At 39.2% G+C, this 18603-nt stretch overlaps 1 protein-coding gene across 1 annotated transcript in view; it reads right to left on the reverse strand.

The window, feature by feature from the left end:
- The window catches only part of LOC133772929 (armadillo repeat-containing protein 3-like), a 127013-nt gene that overhangs the window by 104541 nt on the left and 3869 nt on the right, over window positions 1–18603 (reverse strand). The gene's annotated exons all lie outside the window — the stretch shown is intronic.

An 18603-nucleotide genomic window follows, 5' to 3' on the forward strand; every position in this document is an offset into this window, starting at 1 on the left:
GCACTGCAGGGGGAGGATTAGCCTAGTGAGCCACGGCGCTGGCCAATTCACTTTGGAATCCTGGAGCTGGTTTCCCAGAACAGGTCATGTTTTCTTTTTCATTTTTCTGTGATACTTTTTATTTTGGATTTCTAAAAACTTTTTTCTGTTAGTTTTGGCTTCACGTCAGATTGTGGAATTCACGTAATTGGATTCCTGATTTTTTTTTTTTTTTAATAAAGAAACCGTGCATGTCACTTTTTGGATTCCTCATTTTCTTTATCATTTTGACTTCACTTTTGCCTGCTTATCCGATGGGCTATGTGCTGGTCACCTCTAGACTCTCATTTTTAAATTTTATGTATTCATTTTTTTCTATCTTCAACAACAACACATTTGACATCTTATTCTTTAAGATGCAAAAAAACACCCCAGATCTCAGATGTTATTCTCAGAGAAATGCAGAGAACACCTACATTTCTGATATATGCATTTGGGAAACATACATCTTAAGCCTAAGTGTCATACAGAAGCACTCAAGATGCTTGAAAATGGGTTTGCCTCAGATTTTCATTTGAAAAAAAATAAAAAATGTTAGAGGAACTTTTTATTAGCTCATTTTGGGTGGTAGAAGCTGGAAAAGACCAGTTCTGTTGCTACTAATGGCATTTCCAAGACCTGGCCATATATATTTTTTTTTAATAATTTTTGTATGGTCTTTCTTATTTTGGGGTTTTAAAAAATTTTTTCTGTTATTTTATTTCCTTCACGCCAGTGTTGGAATTCATTTAATTTGATACTCAGTCTATTTTTGTTTTTGTTTTTGTTAAATTCGTGACTCTGTGTATACCACTGATTGGATTCTTCCTTGACTTTAGCCTTTTGACTTCATTCCAGATCTCTTAGCCTTTTGGCTATGTGTTAGTCCCCACATGGATTCCCCTTTAAAATTTATTTATTTTTTTATCATCAAGAGAAACACAATTGACATGTTATACCTTAAGATCAGAAAAACACAGCACATCTGAGATTTTATTCTCAGAAAAATACAGAGAATACCTATGCTTTTGATATATGTATTTGCATAACATAAATTTTTTTAATTTTATTTTATTTTTGACAGGCAGAGTGGACAGTGAGAGAGAGAGACAGAGAGAAAGGTCTTCCTTTTCTGTTGGTTCACCCCCCAACGACCGCTGTAGCCGGCGCACCGCGCTGATCCAAAGGCAGGAGCCAGGTGCTTCTCCTGGTCTCCCATGCGGGTGCAGGGCCCAAGGACCTGGGCCATCCTCCACTGCACTCCCGGGCCACAGCAGAGAGCTGGACTGGAAGAGGGGCAACCTGGACAGAATCCGGCGCCTCGACCTGGACTAGAACTTGGGGTGCTGGCGCCGCAAGGCGGAGAATTAGCCTATTGAGCCGCGGTGCCGGCCCATAACATAAATCTTAATTCTTTATGTGATATGGAAGGATTTCCCAGTTATTGAATATGGGTTTACTTCATGTTTTCATGTTAAAAATATCAGGAAAAGTAGAGTAAATTATTTTGGCCAGTTTTCAGTGGTACAAACCAGAAAAAAACAGTTCTGTTGCTACTAACAACGTACACTCAGGTGGTGAGCATACAGACCTTGTGGAGAGTCCAAGTCCTGTGGAGAGGTGTTTGACTTCAATACCAAAATGGCAGTTTCACTGAAAACGTCAGGTTTCCAAGGGGGCAGAAACCATGAGGATTTCTGACCTTACCAGAAGATGGGGAACAGACTCCACCCCCAACACGGAGTCCCCTGTCGGCGGTGACATGCTGCATGCTTGAGAAGTGACATGATCTTTGTTATGTGTTATTTTATCTTTATGGGGATTCTCTTTGCTTACTGGGGTTCCATCTCTCAGGCATGTGGCATCCTGGTATTCAGTGTCCCAGGTATGATGGGCATTTTGAGATTTCGACTCAGACCAGTGTTTTTTCCCCTTTGGCCTCCTGGGGCTCAGTATTCCAGGTGTGGCAGGCCTTGGAGGTTGTTGTCTCTTTGGCCTCCTGGAGATCTATTTTCAGGTATGCTGGGCCTTCTGATATTTCATCAAGACCAAGTGGTTTTCCGTTTAGCCTCCTGAAGCTCTATTCCCAAGTAAGGTGGTGTTGCCGTTGAATTCTCTACAATGTTGCAGTGGGTTCCTTTCTGAGAGGAGCAGCCTGGTGGGGGCAAGAGGCGCGGAGTCAACACACAGACCCCGGGAGTCGGGTGAGAGCAGGCTTGAGGCGAGCAGCCTGCAGACTCGTTTATTACAGTTGATACAACAGCTTATATAGCCAAGACCAGCCAATCTGGTCAAGGGGTGGTCTATACCCCAACCAATCACAGCCTGTTGCCAGGCAGTTTCCAGAGCCATCCAATCACAGCCTGTCGCCAGGCAGTTTCAAATCCATCCAATCACAGCCTGTTGCCAGGCAGTTTCCAGAGCCATCCAATCACAGCCTGTCGCCAGGCAGTTTCAAATCCATCCAATCACAACCTGTTGCCAGGCAGTTTCCAGAGCCATCCAATCACAGCCTGTTGCCAGGCAGTTTCCAAAGCCACGTGGGTTTCAAAGCCATTCCTGACTAACTGACGCTCGCTTGCCAGTGGCCACCTTCGCATGGCCTTCTCATTCCACTACAAGGTGGGCCTTCTAAGAGCCCATCTCGGTCCAGGGTCTTTTCTCTTTGGCATTTTGGAGGGTGTTATCCAGAATAGGCGTTGTCTTCTTTATTTTTTTTTTTTTTCATTGTTGTGTGGTACTTTCTATTTTGGGCTTTTAAAATTTTTTTCTGTTAGTTTTGGCTTCATGCTGAAGTAGGCAGGCATACAGGTTAAAATTGATTAGGTCTGTGAGCTGGAAGACCATGCCTTCGACATACCCCTTTGTGACCCCATGCCCCTACCTGGCCACACCTGGGTGCCCACCATCCAATCAGGTTAATTAACCACTCCCCTTTGGAAGTGGGTTAAAAGCCTGGAACACGGTGTGTTCAGCCTCTTTTCCCTGGCTACTAGCCAGAAGGGGGCTGGCTGCAGCCCCGTGCCCCCAGGGTGCGTGGCCTTCGGGCCACCCGCCCTAGGCTTCCTGGCCTCGATGCTCCTCCACGTGGCTGGTTCCTGGTGTTCGATATGAACCCAGATTTACCCCTTTCTCTTAGATAAAGCTCTCACTCTTCTATGCATCTTTTGCAATTAATAAAAGCTTAAAACGTACCATGCTGCGTCATCCATTTATGCCAGTATTTAGAATTCTTCTCTAAATATTAGGCAAGAATCCACTCGGGCTTATTAATATTGGGGATTTAGTAACAAGCGTATATATCATATGGCACTGCAAATTCCAATAACATATGTGGTACCCCAGACTCAACTTTTGGGGAACTTTAAGGGGTCACATTCCAATATAATTTTAAGGGGTCAAATTCCGATATCATATTAATAAGCATATGGTGATATTCTATGGCACCCCAAATTCTGAAAAAATATGTGGCACCCCAGATGGGACTTCTGAGGAACTTTAAAAGTCCACTTTCAATAGGGGGTCAATTCCTGTATCAATGCTAGATTGTGGAATTGATGTAATTGGATTCCCAGTCTTTTTGTTAAATCACGTTTTGAATTCCTCATTTTCTTTATTGTTTTGCCTTCACTCTGGCCTCCTTTTCCTTTGGGCTATGTGCTGGTCACCTCCTGGAGTCCCTTCTTTAAATATTATTTAATTTTTTTCTGTCTTCAACAACATATTTGATATTTTATACCTTCAGATACAAAAAACACCCCATATCTGAGATTTTATTCTCAGAAAAATACAGAGAACCCCTACACTTCTGATGTATGTATTTGGGAAATACAAGTCTTAAACCTTTATGTTGCACAGAAGTATTCGTGGTTATTGCAAATGCGTTTTCCTCAGTTTTTCATTTTGAAAAAAATCAGGAATGCTAGGGCAATCTTTCATTGGCTAGTTTTGGGTGGTAGAAACTGGAAAAGACCAATTCTATTGCTACAAATGGTGTTTCCCAGACTTGGCAACATTTTGTTTATTTATTTTTTTTTATTTTCATGTGGTACTTTTTATTTTGAATTTTTAAAAAATTGTAGTCTGGGGCCATTGCTGTGGTGCAGTGGGTTAAAGCCCCAGCCTGCAGTGCCAGCATCCCATATGGGCGCTGGTTAGAGTCCCAGCTGCTCCACTTCCAACCCAGCTTTCTGCTATGGCCTGGGAAAGCAGTAGAACATGGCCCAAGTCTTTGGGCCCCTGCACCCATGTGGGAGACCCAGAAGAAGCTCCTGGCTCCTGGCTTTGGATCAGCTCAGCTCTGGCCATTGCGGTCATTTGGGGAGTGAACCAGCGGAATGGAAGACCTCTCTCTCTCTCTCTCTCTCTCTCTCTCTCTCCCTCTCTCTGTAACTCTATCTTTCAAATAAATAAAATAATTCTAAAAAACTTTTTTTAGTCTGTTATTTTCTTTCCTTCATACCTGATATTGGAATTTATTTAATTTGATACTCGGTCCTTTTTTTTCATAGTTCTGTGCATATCACCAACTGGGTTCCTCCTTGACATTATTCCTTTGACTTCACTTTGGATCTCTTATCCTTTGGTCTATGTGCCAGTCCCCTCATGGATTCTCTTTTTTAAAATTAATTAATTTATTTTTTATCATCAACCTCAACACAATTAGTGCGTGGGCTAATTGGAGGACTACAGTTTGTGCTAGGCCAAGACCTAGGTTAGGCTTAGGGTTAGGAATCAGGTTGGGGCTGTGTGACAAGGTTATTGTTAGAATTTGTTATTGGTGATAGGCATAATACAAGTGTTAGGTTTAGCACTATTGCTAAGTGCAGGACAAGTGAGAGGCTTAGGGCCAGGGTAGGGCAAGGTTTAGCATAAGGATTAAGATTATTCCTATGCCTAGGCTACAATTCATGTTTTGTTCAATTTTAGCAGTAGGGTGAGGGGTAGAGCAAGAATTCAGTTTAGTGTTATGCTTTGTGTTAGGCTGAGGCCTAGGGTTAGGGTTAGCTTTGCATTTAGGTTTAGGGTTAGGAATAGCATTTAGCGTTAAGGTAGTGTTGAGGATAGGGTTACAGTTAGGGTTAGGGTTTAGGGTTAGGGTTAGATTTAGGGTTAGTTATAGGGTTAGAGCTAGGCCTATGCTACAATTCATGTTACATTTATTTTTATTGCTTATGGTTAGGGATAGTGTTAGGGTTAGAGTTTAGGGTTAGGTAAAGCATTAGAGTTAGGATTAGGTTTAGGAATTCATGTTAGGGTTAGGGTTAGGTTTTAGGATGAGAGTGTTAGAGTTTATGGGTATGGTTAGGGTTAGTATTAGGATTAGAATAAGAACTAGGCATATGCTACATTTACTGCTTTGTTTAATTTTATTGGTTTCTGTGAGGATTAGGACAAGATTTAGTGTTAATGCTTGGGGTAAGTTGATGGCTACTGTTATTTTTTAGGCCAAGGTCCAAGTTTAAGTTTAGGGTTAGGCTTTAGGCTACCACTCATTTTGTTTTAGTTCTTAAGGTTAAAGTTAGGGTTAAGATTAGGTTTAGGGTTAAGCTTCGGGTTAGAGTTAGGTTTTAGTGTTTGGGTTAGTGTTAGTGTTTAGGTTCTCATTAGGATTAGCTTTAGATTTTAGGGTTAGAGTTAGGACTAGGTTTTAGGGTTTAGTTTATGTTAGAGTTAGGGTTAGGGTTTAAGTTTATGATTAGAATTAGGTTTAGGTTTAGGATCAGGCCTAAGGCACAATTCCTATTATGTTAGTGCTAGTGTTAGGTATAAGGTAGGTTTAGGGTTTAGGATAAGGGTTTGGGTTATGGTTAAGCTTTAGTGTTTGGATTAGTGTTAGGGTATAGATTTAATGTTAGGATTAGGGTTAGGTTAGGATTAGGGTTAGGTTTAGGGTTCAGATTAAAGTTAAGTGTTAGTGTTAGTGTTTAGGGTTAGAGTTAGGATTAGAGTTAGGTTTAGAATTAGAGCTAGGCCTAAGGAGCAATTTCTGTTATGTTAGGTTTATGCTTAGGAATAGGGTTAGGGTTTGGAATAGGGTAGGGTTATTGTTAGGGATGAAGTTTAAGTTAAGGGGAGGGTTAGGTTTAGTGTTAGCTTTAGCATAAGGTTTGGGTTATGGTTAGGATTTAAGTCTAGGGTTAGGGTTAGGTTGAAGGTTTAGAGGTAGGGTTAAGGTTAGAATTAGAGTTTATGTTTAGTTTTAGGGTTAGAGTTATGATTAGTTTTTGGGTTAGAGTTTAAGGTTAACATTTGGTTTAATGTTAGTTTTACCTTTAGGGATTAGGTGTGGGTTAGTTTTAGGATTAGGCTTAGGGTTATGTTTAGGGTTTAGGTTTAGAGTTAGTGTAAGGGTTTAGGGTTATGGTTAGGTTTAGGATTAGGGTTAGGTTTAAGATTACAGCTTCGTCTATGCTACAATTCATTTATGTTTAGTTTTAGTACTTAATGTGAGGGTTAGGGCTAGAATCAAATTCAGTGCTTGGGCTAATTTGAAAGTTACTTGTTTTGTTAGTTTAAGGTCAAGGGTTAGGACTAGGACTAAGTTTTAGGGTTAAGGTTTGGGTTAAGTTACAGTTAGGTTTAGGGCTAGGGTTAGGGGAATGGCTTAGGGTTATAATTAGGGGTTAGCATTAGAGTTAGTATTAGGGTTTAAGGTTAGGATTAAAGTAGGGTTTTCTTAGGATTAGTATTAGGGTTAGGCTTAGGGTTAGGTTTAGTGTTAGAGATAAGCATATGCTACAATTCATGTTAGGCTTAGGGTTACAATAGTATTAGTTTACAATAAATGCTATTGTTATTGTTAAGCTATTGACATAGGTTTAGGTTTCAGGTTAGGGTTAGGATTTAGTGTTAGGTTTAGGGTTTAGGGTTAAGGTTAGTGCTAGGTTATGGTTTAGGGTTTTGTTACTATTAGTGTTAAGATTATGGTTGTTGTTAGTGTTAATGTTTAGTGTTAGATTATGGTTAGGGTTAGCTTTAGAGTTAGGGTTAGGGTTTTGCGTTTTGTTATGGTTGGCATTTCATGTTATGATTGTGGTTAGTTTTAGGGCTTAGTGTTAAGTTGGGTTAGGGTTTTGGTTCAGGTTTAGAGTTAGGGATAGGGTTTTAGTTAGGCTTAGGGTAGGCTTTAGGTTTAGGGTGAGGGTAGGGTTAATATTAGTGATAGGGTTTAGAGTTAGTGTTACAGTTTAGGTTTAAGGTTAGGGTTAGTATTAGAGTTACTGTTAGGATTTTATGGGTAGGGTTAGGGTTAGAATTAGGATTAGAGCTAGCCTATACTACATTAAGTGTTATGTTTAATTTTATTGGAGAGTGTGTTAGGGCAAGATTTAGATTTTATATTTGGGGTAAGTTGAGAAGCACTGTTTATTTATGCCAAAGCTTAGATTTAGGGTTAGTGATAAGGTTTGGGGTTGAGGGTTAATGTGAGTTTAGGGTTAGGGCTTAGGTTAGGGTTAGTGTTAGGTTTAGGTTTAGGGTTTAGGGTAAGCATTAAGTTTTAGAGTTCAGGTTAGGTTTATTGTTAGGATTATTGTTAAGTTTAGGGTTTAAGGTTAGGGTTAGTGGCCATTTAGGATTTAGGGTTATGTTAGGGTTTCCATTCTTTTTATGGTGAGAGTTACGGTTAGTGTTTAGTGGTAGGATTGGATGAGGGTTAGGAATATTGCTAGGCTTATGCCACTATTCATGTTATGTTTTGTTTTACTGCTTAGGGTGAGTTTTAGGGCTAGAATTAGATTTCATACTTGGACTAATTTGAAGGTTATGCTTAGTGTTAGGTCTAACCCAAGCTAAGGTTTAGGGTTATGGTTTTGGTTTAGAGTTAGGGACAGAGTTAGGGTTGGGTTTATTGTTAGGGCTGAGTTTAGGGTTAGGTTTAGAGCTACCCTCGTGCTATAATTCATGTTATAGTTTGTTTTAGTTCTTAGGGTTAAGGATACAGTTATGGTTAGGGTTAGTGTTTAGTGTAAAAGTTCTGGTTTTAGTGTTTGGATTAGTGTTAGTCTTTAGGGTTAGCATTAGGATTAGTATTAGGTTTTAGGGTTAAGGATATATTTAGAGTTTGGGGTTAGGTTTAAGGTTTAGTTTAAGGTTAGGGTTAGGTTTAGTGTTAGAATTAGGATTAGAGCTAGGCCCCTATGCTACAATTAGTATTATATGAATAGTACTAGTAAGGGTGAGAATTAGTGATAGAATTAGTTTTAGTGCTTGGGCTAAGTTGAGTGCTACAGTTTGTGTTAGACCATGGCCTATGGTTAGGGTTACAGTGAGGTATGTACAGTTTCAGAATATGGTTAGGTCTGTGTGATTGTTAGGGTTATTTTTAGAATTCATCGTTGGTGATAGAGATAGTTCAAGAGTTTGGTTTAGCACTAAGGCTAATTCCAGGGCTAATGGAGTTGTAGGGCCAGGGATAGGGCAAGGGTTAGGGTTACAATTAGGATCAGAGCTATGCCAATGCTACAATTTATGTTATGTTCAGTTTTAGTGGTATTTTGAAGGTTAGGGCTAGAATTAGTTTTTGTGCTTAAGCTAAATAGGGAGTTATACTTTGGGCCTAAGGCCATAGCCAAGGATTAAGGTTAGGTTTAGGATTAGGTTTAGGGTTAGAGATAGGTTATGGTTATGTTTAGAGTTAAGTTTTAGCTTTAAGGGTGAGGGTAGGGTAGGGTTAGTGCTAGGATTAGGGTTTAGAGTCAGGGTTAGGGTTAGTGTTTAGGGTTAAGGTTAGAGTTAGGATTAGGGTTATATCTAGACCTATGCTTCAATTCATGTTGTTTAATTTTAGTGCTTAGGGTTAGGTTTATGTTTATGTTTAGGGTTTAAGGTTAGGATTATGGTTGGGGTTGGATTAGGGTTAGTGTTAGTTGTAGGGGTTAGGGTTAAAGTTAAGGGTTAGGATTTAGGATTAGAGTCACTGTTTTGGTTTATGGGTAGAATTAGCGTTAGGGTTGGAATTAGAGTTAGGTCTAAGCTACGTTTAGTATTATGCTTAATTGTATTTGTTAGGTGAGGGTTAGGACAAGATTTAGATTTCTTATTTGGGGTACGTAGAAGGCTACTGTTTTTGCTAGGCCAAGGCCTGGGTTTAGGGTTAGTGTGAGGGTTTGGGGTTTAGGGTTAGTGTTATCATTAGGGTTAGAGTTTAGGTTAGGGTAAGGGTTAGTTTTAGGGTTTAGTTAATATTAGGGTAAGAGTTGGTGTTTAGGGTAAGATTTTATTCTTGGGATTAGGGTTAGGGTTAGTGTTTAGGGTTAGGATTAGGGTTAGTTGTAGTTTAGAGTTTTGTGAGGGTTAGCATTTATGTTATGATCAGAGTTAGGGATAGTGTTTAGTGCTAGGATTAGATTAGGGTTATGTATAGTGCTATGCTTATGCTGCTATTCGTGTTATGTTTCATTTTAGTGCTTAGGTAAGGTTTAGGGCTAGAATTAGGTTTTGTGCTTGGAGTAATTTGAGGGTTATGCTTTGTGTTTCTCTAACTGTAGGGTTACAATCAGGATTAGACTTCAGGTTTAAAGTTAGTGTTAGAGTTAGGGTTATGTTTACGGTTATGGTTGAGTTTAGGGTTAAGTTTACAGCTAAGCCTTATGCTATAATTCATGCTATGTTTTGCTTTAGTTCTTAGGGTTAAGGTTTGGTTTGGGGCTAGGTTTTAGTATTTGGCTTAACCTTTAGGGTTACCGTTAGTATTAAGAGTTTTAGAGTTAAGGTTAGGGTAGGGCTAGAGTTAGGGTTTAGTTTGAGGGTTATGGTTAGGGTTTAGGGTTATAGTTAGGATTAGGATTAGGTTTAATTTTAGAGCTAGGCTTAAGGTACAATTCATGTAATGTTATGATTAGAGTTTAGGGATTGGTTAAGGTTAATGTTTAGGGTAAGGGTTCAGGTTAGGGATAGGTTTTAATGTTTGGCTTAGTGTCAGTTAGGGTTAGGATTAAGGTTTAGTTTAAGAATAGAGTTAGGCCTAAGGAACTATTTGTGTTAGGTTTTGGGTTAGAGATAGGATTAGGGTTAAAGTTGGTTTGTGTTTGGGTTAGAGTTAGGAATAGGGTAGGGTAATTTTTAAGGTTAAGGTTTAAGGTTAGGGTTAGGACGAAGGCTAGGGTTAGTACTATCTTTAGGGTTAAGATTAGGGTTAGCCTTAATTTTAGTTTAGAGTTAGAGTTAGTGTTAGAATTAGGGTTTTGTTTTTGTTTTAGGGTTAGAGTTATGGTTGTTTTTAGGATTAGAGTTTAAGGTTAGTGTTACAGCTGATCTTAGTGTTAGGTTAAGGGTTTAGGTCAAGGTTAGTTTTAGGGTTTAGGTTAAGTCAGGATTAGTTTTGGGGTTTAGATTAAGGGTTAATGTTAGTGTTAGTAGTAAAGCTATGCCATGCTATAATTTGTGTTATGTTTAGTTTTAGTGCCTAATGTGAGGATTAGGTCTAGGATTAAGTACATTGCTTGAGCTAATTTGAGAGTTGCACATTGTGTTAGTTTAAGGCCTAGAGTACAGTTAGGTATAGGGTTTGAGTTAGGGTTAGGGTTAGGGTTAGGGTTAAGGCTAGTGATAGAGTTTAGTGTTATGATTAGGTGCACTGTTAAAGTTAGTATTAGGGTTTAGGGTTAGGGTTAGAGTAGGATTAGGTTTAGGATTATAGTTAGGGTTAGGCTTAAGGTTAGGATTAGTGTTAGAGCTATGCCTATGCTACAATTCATGTTATGTTTAAAGTTAGGGTAGGTTTAGGGTACAGTATATTCTAGGGTTAGTGTTGTTTTAGGTTTAGGGTAAAGTTTTAGGATTAGGATTATGGTTAGTGTTAGGATTTAAGGTACAGTTGGGGTTAGGGTTTAGGGCTAGGGTTAGTGTTAGGTATTAGGGTTTTATTGTTAGTATTTAGGTTATAGTTAGTTTTAGGTTAGCATTTAGTGTTAGTTTAAGGTTAGACTAAGGGTTATGGTTCAGGTTTAGGGTCAGAGTAGGGTTTGCGTTAAAGTTAGGTTTTAGCTTTGGGTTGGAATTATGGTTTAGGGATAGGTTTAGGTTAGGGTTAGTGTTAGGATTAGGGTTTAAATTAGAGTTAGTTGTAGGGTTGGTTTAGGGTCAGGATTAGGCTTAAGGTTATGGTAAGGGTTAGGAATAGGGTAGGGTGAGTGTTAGAGTTAGGGTTTAATGTAAGGTTAGGATTAGGGTTAGTTTTAGCTTTAGGGTTAAGGTTAGGTTTAGGGTTAACAATAGGGTTTAGGGTTATAGTAAGGGTTTAAGGTTAGTGTTAGGATTTCGGGTTTAGAGTTACAGTTATGGTTTTATGTTAGAATTTAGTTTCAGGTTAGGATTAGTGTTAGCTTTAGTATTAAGATTAGGATTAAGGTTAGGTTTTAGGGTTATGGTGAGGGTTTAATGCTAGGGTTAGCATTAGGGTTAGGGTTTACCATTACGGTTAGGGTTAGTATTAGCTTTAGGGTTAAAGTTAGGATTAAGTTTAGGGTTTAGGGTTAGGGTTAGGGTTAGAGTGGGTTTAAGGTTAGGGTTAGGGTTTAGGATTAAGGTTAGCTTAGTGTTAAGTTTAGGATTAGAGCTAAGCTAAGGTATAGTTCATATTATGTTAGGGTTAGGGTTAGTCTTAGATTTAGGGATAGTGTTAGGTTTAGGTTCAGGGTTAGGGTTACTGATAGCTTTAGGGTAAAAGTTAGGTTTAGTTGGGGCTGGCATGTGGCATAGCAGGAAAAGCCACAGCCTGTGGTGCTGTCATCCCAGTTGGGCACTGGATCAAGTTCTGGCTGCTCCACCTCCAATCTAGCTCTCTGCTATGGCCTGGGAAAGCAGTAGAGGATGGCCCAAGTCCTTGGGCCCCTGCACCCGTGTGGGAGACCTGGAGGATGCTCCTGGCTCCCAGCTTCGCATCGGCACAGCTCCAGCCATTGCAGCCAATTGGGGAGTGAACCAGCGGATGGAAGACTCCTCTCTCTGTCTCTCTCTGCCTTTCCTTCCCTCTCTCTGTATTAATTCAACTTTCAAATAATCAAGTAAATCTTTAAAAAAAAAGGTTAGGTTCAGAATTAGGGTTAGGGTTAGGGATTGGTTTAGGGGTTAGGGGTTAGGGTTGGGGTTAGTTTTTGGGTTAGAATAAGTGTTAGGTTTAGGGTTAATAGTATTTAGGTTTAGGGTGTAGTGTTAGGGTTAGTGTTTTTAGTTTAGGGTTTTGTTAATGTTAGTGTTTAGGTATGGTTAGAGTTAGGGTTGATGTTTAATGTTAGGTTAGTGTTAGAGTTAGGGTTAGTGTTTTGGTTTTTGTTTGGGTTATCGTTTAGTGTTATGGTTATGGTTAGGGTTGGAGATTAGTGTTGGGTTGGGTTAGATTTTAGGTTTAGGGTTAGGGTTAGAGTTTGTGTTAAGGTTAGGGTTTAGTGTTACCATTTAGCATTCAGGTTTGGGTTATTGTTGAGTATTAGGGTTAGTGTTAGGATTAGGATTAAGGCTAAGCATATGCTACCATTAGTGTTATTTCATTTTTAATAATAAATGTTGAGCATTAGGGCTAGAATTAGGTTTAGTGCTTGGGCTAAATTGAGGGCTACAGTTTGTGTTAGACCAAGACTTATGATTAGGTTATGGTTAGTGTTGGGAATAAGGTTAGAGCTATATGACAGTAAGGGTTATTTTTAGAATTCATCATTGGTGATAGAGATAGTGCAAGAGTTAAGTTTACCACTAAACCTGGACTAGGTCCAGGGCTAGAGGAGACTTAGGAGCAGGGATAGGCCAAGTGTTAGGGTTAGGATTAGGATTAGGATTAGGGCTATGCCTGTACTATAATTCATGTTATGTTCAATTTTTGTGGTATATTGAAGATTAGGGTTTTAATTCGGTTTAGTGGTTAAGCTAAGTTGAAGGTTATGCTTTATGTTAAGCCATGCCCAAGTTTTTGGGTTAGGTTTAGGTTTAGTTTTAGGAATAGCAATAGGGATTAGGATTAGGTTTTAGGTTTAGGGTTAGAGTTAGCATTAGAGTTTAGGGATAAGGTGAGGGTTAGCATTAGGGTTGGGTTAGCTTTAGCATTAAGGTTAAGGTATAGGTTTAGTTTTAGGATTAGAGTTAGGGTAAAGGTTGGGTTAGTTTTAGTGTTAAGGTTAGGGTTAGGATTAAGGTTTAAGTTTTAGTTAGGGTTAGAGTTATAGTTTAGTGTTAGAGTTAGGAATAGCTTTATTATTAGGGTTTGGGTTATGGTTAGGTTATGTGTTAGGGTGAGTGTTAGGGTTTACAGTTAGTGTTATTGTTAGGGTTAGTGTTAGCTTTAAGGTTTAGGTTAGGCTTAGGGTTAGTGCTTAATGTTAGGTTAGTGTTAGGGTTAAGAATTAGTGTTCAATTAGAGTTAGGACTTAGTGTTAGGGTTAAGATTAGAGAAAGTGTAGGGTTATGGTTAGCATTATCTTTATGGTTAGTTACTGTTAGGTTCACAGTTTAAGTTTGGGGTTTAGCTTAGAGTTAGTGTTAGAGTTTATGGATAGGGTTATGGTTAGGGTTAAGTTTAAGATTAGAGATAGACCTATGCTACATTTAATGTTATGTTTAGTTTCATTGGTTAGGGTGAGGATTGGGTCAAGATATGTTTTGTGTTTTGGGTAAATTGAGGGCTACTGGTTTTGTTAGGCCAAGGCCTAGGTTTAGGGTTAGAGTTAGATTTAGAGTTAGATATAGGGTTAGTTTTAGGGTTAATGTTTTGTTTGTTAGTTTATTTATTTATTTATTTTATTTTTGACAGGCAGAGTGGATAGTGAGAGAGAGACAGAGAGAAAGGTCTTCCTTTTGCCGTTGGTTCACCCTCCAATGGCCGCCGCAGTAGGTGTGCTGCGGCCGGCGCACCGCGCTGATCCGATGGCAGGAGCCAGGTACTTCTCCTGGTCTCCCATGGAGTGCAGGGCCCAAGGACTTGGGCCATCCTCCACTGCACTCCCTGGCCACAGCAGAGAGCTGGCCTGGAAGAGGGGCAACCGGGACAGGATCGGTGCCCCGACCGGGACTAGAACCCGGTGTGCCGGCGCCGCAAGGTGGAGGATTAGCCTAGTAAGCCGCGGCACCGGCCCGGGTTAATGTTTTGTTAGGGTCAGAGTTAGTTAGGGTTTAGGTTTTTATTAGTGTTAGCATTTGGGTTGTGTTTAAAGTTAGGGTTGATGTTTAGTGTTGGGTTAGTATTAGAGTTAGGGTTAGGGTTGGTGTTAGGGTTAGGATTTTGGGTTTTGTTAGGGTTATTTAGTGTCATGGTATGATTAAGTGATAGTCCTATGCTACAATTCGTGTTATATTTAGATTTAGTGTTTAGGGTTGGTCTTACTATTAGGGTTAGTATCAATTTTAGGGGTAGGGTTATGGCTAGACTTGGGGTTAGCTTTAGGGATAGGGTTGGGGTTAATGGTAAGGTTTAGGGTTATGGTAAGGGGTAGGGATTATGGTTAGTTTTAGGGTAGCATTTAAGGTTAGTGTTAGATTTAGGTTTTCACATTAGGGCTAGGATTTATGTTACAGTTAGTGTTAGTGTTAGTGTTAGTGTTAGTGTTAGTGTTAGTGTTAGTGTTAGGCCTATGCTACAATTCATGTTATGTTTAGTGTTAGGGTAGTGTTAGGGTTAGGATCAGGATTAAGGTTATGGTTTAGACTATTGTTAGTATTAAGGTTTATATTTTGGGATAAGGTTAGCATTTAGAGTTATGGTTATGATTATGGTTAGGGATAGGTTTTAATGTAGTAAGGTTAGGTTATGGTTTAGGGTTAGGGTTGGGTTTTAGGATTAAGGTTAGGGTTAGGGTTGGGTTTATGGTTCAGTGTTAGTGTTATGGTATGAGTTCAGCTTTAGGATTAGGATTAGTGTTGGGTTAGTATTTAGGGTTTCTTAGGGTTAGTATTTAGGTTGTGGTTTGAGTTAACATTAGTGTTTAGTGTTAGGTTAGAGTTAGGGTTAAGTTTAACCTATGCTTTGTGTTAGGCAAAGGCCTAGGATTAGGGCTAAGGTTAGTGATAGGCTTAAGGTTAAGGATATTATTTATGTTTAGGGTTAAGGTTATGGTTATGGTTATGGTTAGGTTTAGGGTTAGGGTTAGAGATAGGGTTTACTTTTAGTGGTATGTTAGGTTTAGGGTTAGGGTTTAATGTTATGGTTAGCATTACTATTAGGGTTAGGAATTTCATTAGGGTTAGGGTTATAGTTAGGGTTAGTGTTAGTGTTAAGGTTAGCATTAAGTTATGGTTAGGTTTAAAGTTTGAGTTAGGATTAAGGTTTGGTTTAGGGTTAGGATATAGGCTTAGAGTTATGGTTATGGTTAATTTAGAGCTATGACAATGCTACACCTCATGTCATGTTTAGTTTTGGTCCTTAGGATGAAGTTTAATGCTAGAATTAGGTTTACTTGGGCTAAGTTGAGGACAAGGTTTTGAGTTAGGATTAGTTGTAGGTTTAGGGTTAGGTTTTAGTCTTAATGTTAGGGTTAGGATTAAGATTGGAACTAGGCCCATGTACAGCTCATGTTATGTTTAGTTTTGGTCCTTAGGGTGAGGGTTATGTCTAGAATTCACTTTAGTTTTTGGGCTAAGTTGAAGGCTACACTTTGTGTTAGGTCAAAGGTTTGGGTTAGGGTTAGGGTTAGGTTTAGAAGTAGAAGTTATGTTTAGAGTTTGTGTTAGTTTTAGGATTTATGGTTAGGGAATGGTGTTATGGTTATGGTTTAGTGTTAGGGTGAGGTTTAGGGTTAGGGTTAGGTTTAGGTTTTAGGTTTAGGGTTAGAGTTACGGTTAGTGATATGGTTAGAGTTTCAGTTTCGGGTTTTGGTTTAGTGTTTAGGGTTCGAATCAGGGTTAGGGTTAGGATTAGGGTAGGGTATGTTTACGATTAGAGGTGGGCCTATGCTATAATTAGTGGTAAGTTTAGTTTTAGTGCTTATTGTGAGTTTTAGGGCTAGAATTTGGTTTAGCACTTGGGCAAAGTGGAGGGCTATGATTTGTGATAGGCAAAGGCCTCTGGCTGGGATTAGGGTTAGTGTTAGCCTTAGGGTTAGGGATAGGGTTCAGGTTCAGGGTTAGGTTAATGTTAGTGTTAGGGTTTAATGTTATGTATAGGGTTACTGTTTGGGTTTAGGAAATTGGATAGGGTTAGGTTTAAGTTTATGGTAAGGATTAGGTTTTAGGTTTCAGGCTAGAGTTAGGGATTAATGTTTGGGTTAGTGTTAGGGTAGGGTTAGTGTTTAGGGTTAGGGTTAGTGGTAGGGTTATTGGTAGGGTTTAGATTTAAGGTTAGGCTGATATTAGGGTTTAGGATTAGTGTTAGGGTTTGGGTTAGTGTTAGCATTTAAGGTTGGGTTTAGAGTTCAGGTTAGGGTTAACTTTTAGGGTTAGGATTAGGGTTAAGTTTAGGGTTAGTGTTAAGATTTAAGGTTGAGGTTAGCATTCAGGTTAGGGCTAATTTTTAGGGTTAGTGTTAGGTTTAGAATTAGCATTTATGGTTAGGGTTAGGGATTACACTTAGGATTAGGGTTAGGATTAGGTTTGGGTTAGGATTAGTGCTTGGCCTATACTACAACTTGCTTTATTTTTAGTTTTGATCAGAGGGTTAGTGATAGGATTAGTGCTTGGTCTAAGTTCAGGGCTATGCTTTGTGTTAGGCAAATGCCTTGGGTTAGGGTTAGAGTTGATGATAAGTTTAGGGCTAGTAATAAAGTTTATGTTTAGGATTAGTGTTAGTGTTAGGGATAGGATTTAGATTTGGTGTTAGGTTATAGTTAGGGCTAGGGTTTAATGTTAAGGTTAGGATTTAGTGTTAGGAATTGGGTTAGGTTTAGGGTTAGGGTTTAAGGTTAGGGTTAGCAATTTGAGCTAGGATTAGCATTAGAAATATGGTTTGATTTAAATTTAGGGTTAAGATTATTTTTAAGGTTAGGTTTAGGGTTAGGGTTTAGACCTACATTTAGGGTTAGGTTTAGGATTAATGCTAAGCCCATGCTACAGTTTGTGTTATGTTTAGTTTTGGTCCTTAGGCTGAGTATTAGGGTTAGAATTAGGTTTAGTGTTTGGGCTAATTGGCAGGCTAGGCTTTGAGTTAAGCAAGATATAGGGTAAGCGTTAGGGTAGGTTTTAAGATTAGGGTTAGGGTTAGTTTAGTGATATGTTTACAGTTTAGAGGCTAGGTTTAGGGATAAAGTTTATGGTTAGGATTAGGATTAGGGTAAGTGTTAGCATGTTATGTTAAGTTTTGGTCCTTAGGATGAAGCTTAGGTCTAGAATTATGTTTAGTGCTTGGGCTATATTGAGAGCTACACTTGATTTAAGCCAAGGTAGGGTTAGGGTTAGGGTTAGCATTACGGTCAGGGGTTAGGGTTAGGGTTAGGGTTAGAGTTAGAAGTTAGTGTTACTGTTAGGGTTACAATTAGGGTTAGTTTTATGGTTAAGGGCTAGGGATTGGGGCTATTGTTATGGTTAAGGTTAAGGGTTAGTGTTAGGAGAGTTTTAGGTGTAGGGTTAGGATTAGGATTTAGGGTTAAAGTTAGAGCTAGGGGAGTGATGTAGGTTTATTTTTAGGGTTAGTGTTGGTGATATGGGAAGAGTTTAGGGTTAGTGTTTGGGTTCAGGTTTAGGGTTTGGATTGATGTTAGGGTTAGTGTTAGTATTAGGGTGAGCATTAGCCTGTGCTCCAATTCATGTTATGTTTAGTTGTAGTGCTTAGGGTAAAGGTTAGGGCTAGAACTTGATTTAGTGCTTGAGTTAAGTTTAGGACTAGGCTTTGTGTTAGGTAAAGTCCTAGTGTTAGTGTTAGTGTTAGGGATAGGGTTTAGGTTTAGGGCGAGGGTTAGGTTTAGGTATAGGGTTTTGGTATAGTGTTAGGTTAGTGTTAGTGTTAATGTTAAGGTTTAATGTTTTGGTTAGGATTACTGTGTGTTTAGGGTTAGGGATAGGGTAAATGTTAGGTTTAGGGTAGTTGTTTATATGGATCCTATGCATGAAACATAGCATAGTTGAATACTCTGAGAGCTGTGTTGACCCCATGATTTCAAATACATATTTGGTATAGTAGAACACAGTTCCCATGCTAATTGTCTTCTGTGTGCTGTTCTCATCCACAGTCATAAGCTGGAAGCCTACTGAAATGAATACGCATAGACTTGACTGTTCCATAACTGTAGAGTACTCCCAAAAGTTCGCAGTCACTGCTGTTCACTGGAGCAGTTGATTCAATTCACTAAAGTAATTTCATGACAAACACCTGTTTTAAGCACAGCTAAGTATTGAGTAGCTACAGTAATGTAGTGATTTTGTGGCAAGAACATTATTCCTTTTCTTAGCAGCATTGTGGCCCCACTGCTTCCAAAATGGCCAACCAACACCTGGACTTGGGCCTTATTGAGTATGCTGTATGAGGACTTGAGGTTTATTGGAAACAAGTGATGTCCCAAAGTTCTCTCAAAGAGTGGAGTCCAGACCACCTTGGTATTCAACTGACAGCAGTTTTCAGTTGGAATAGATGACATACCTTGCAGCCACAGGCTACTGGCAGAACAGTTGATGCAGATCTAGACCTTGGAATGTCTGATAAGAGAACACTTCAGTAGCCATGTTGATCCT

This window comes from Lepus europaeus, chromosome 13 (assembly GCF_033115175.1).
Source record: "Lepus europaeus isolate LE1 chromosome 13, mLepTim1.pri, whole genome shotgun sequence".
NCBI classification, from domain to species: domain Eukaryota; kingdom Metazoa; phylum Chordata; class Mammalia; order Lagomorpha; family Leporidae; genus Lepus; species Lepus europaeus.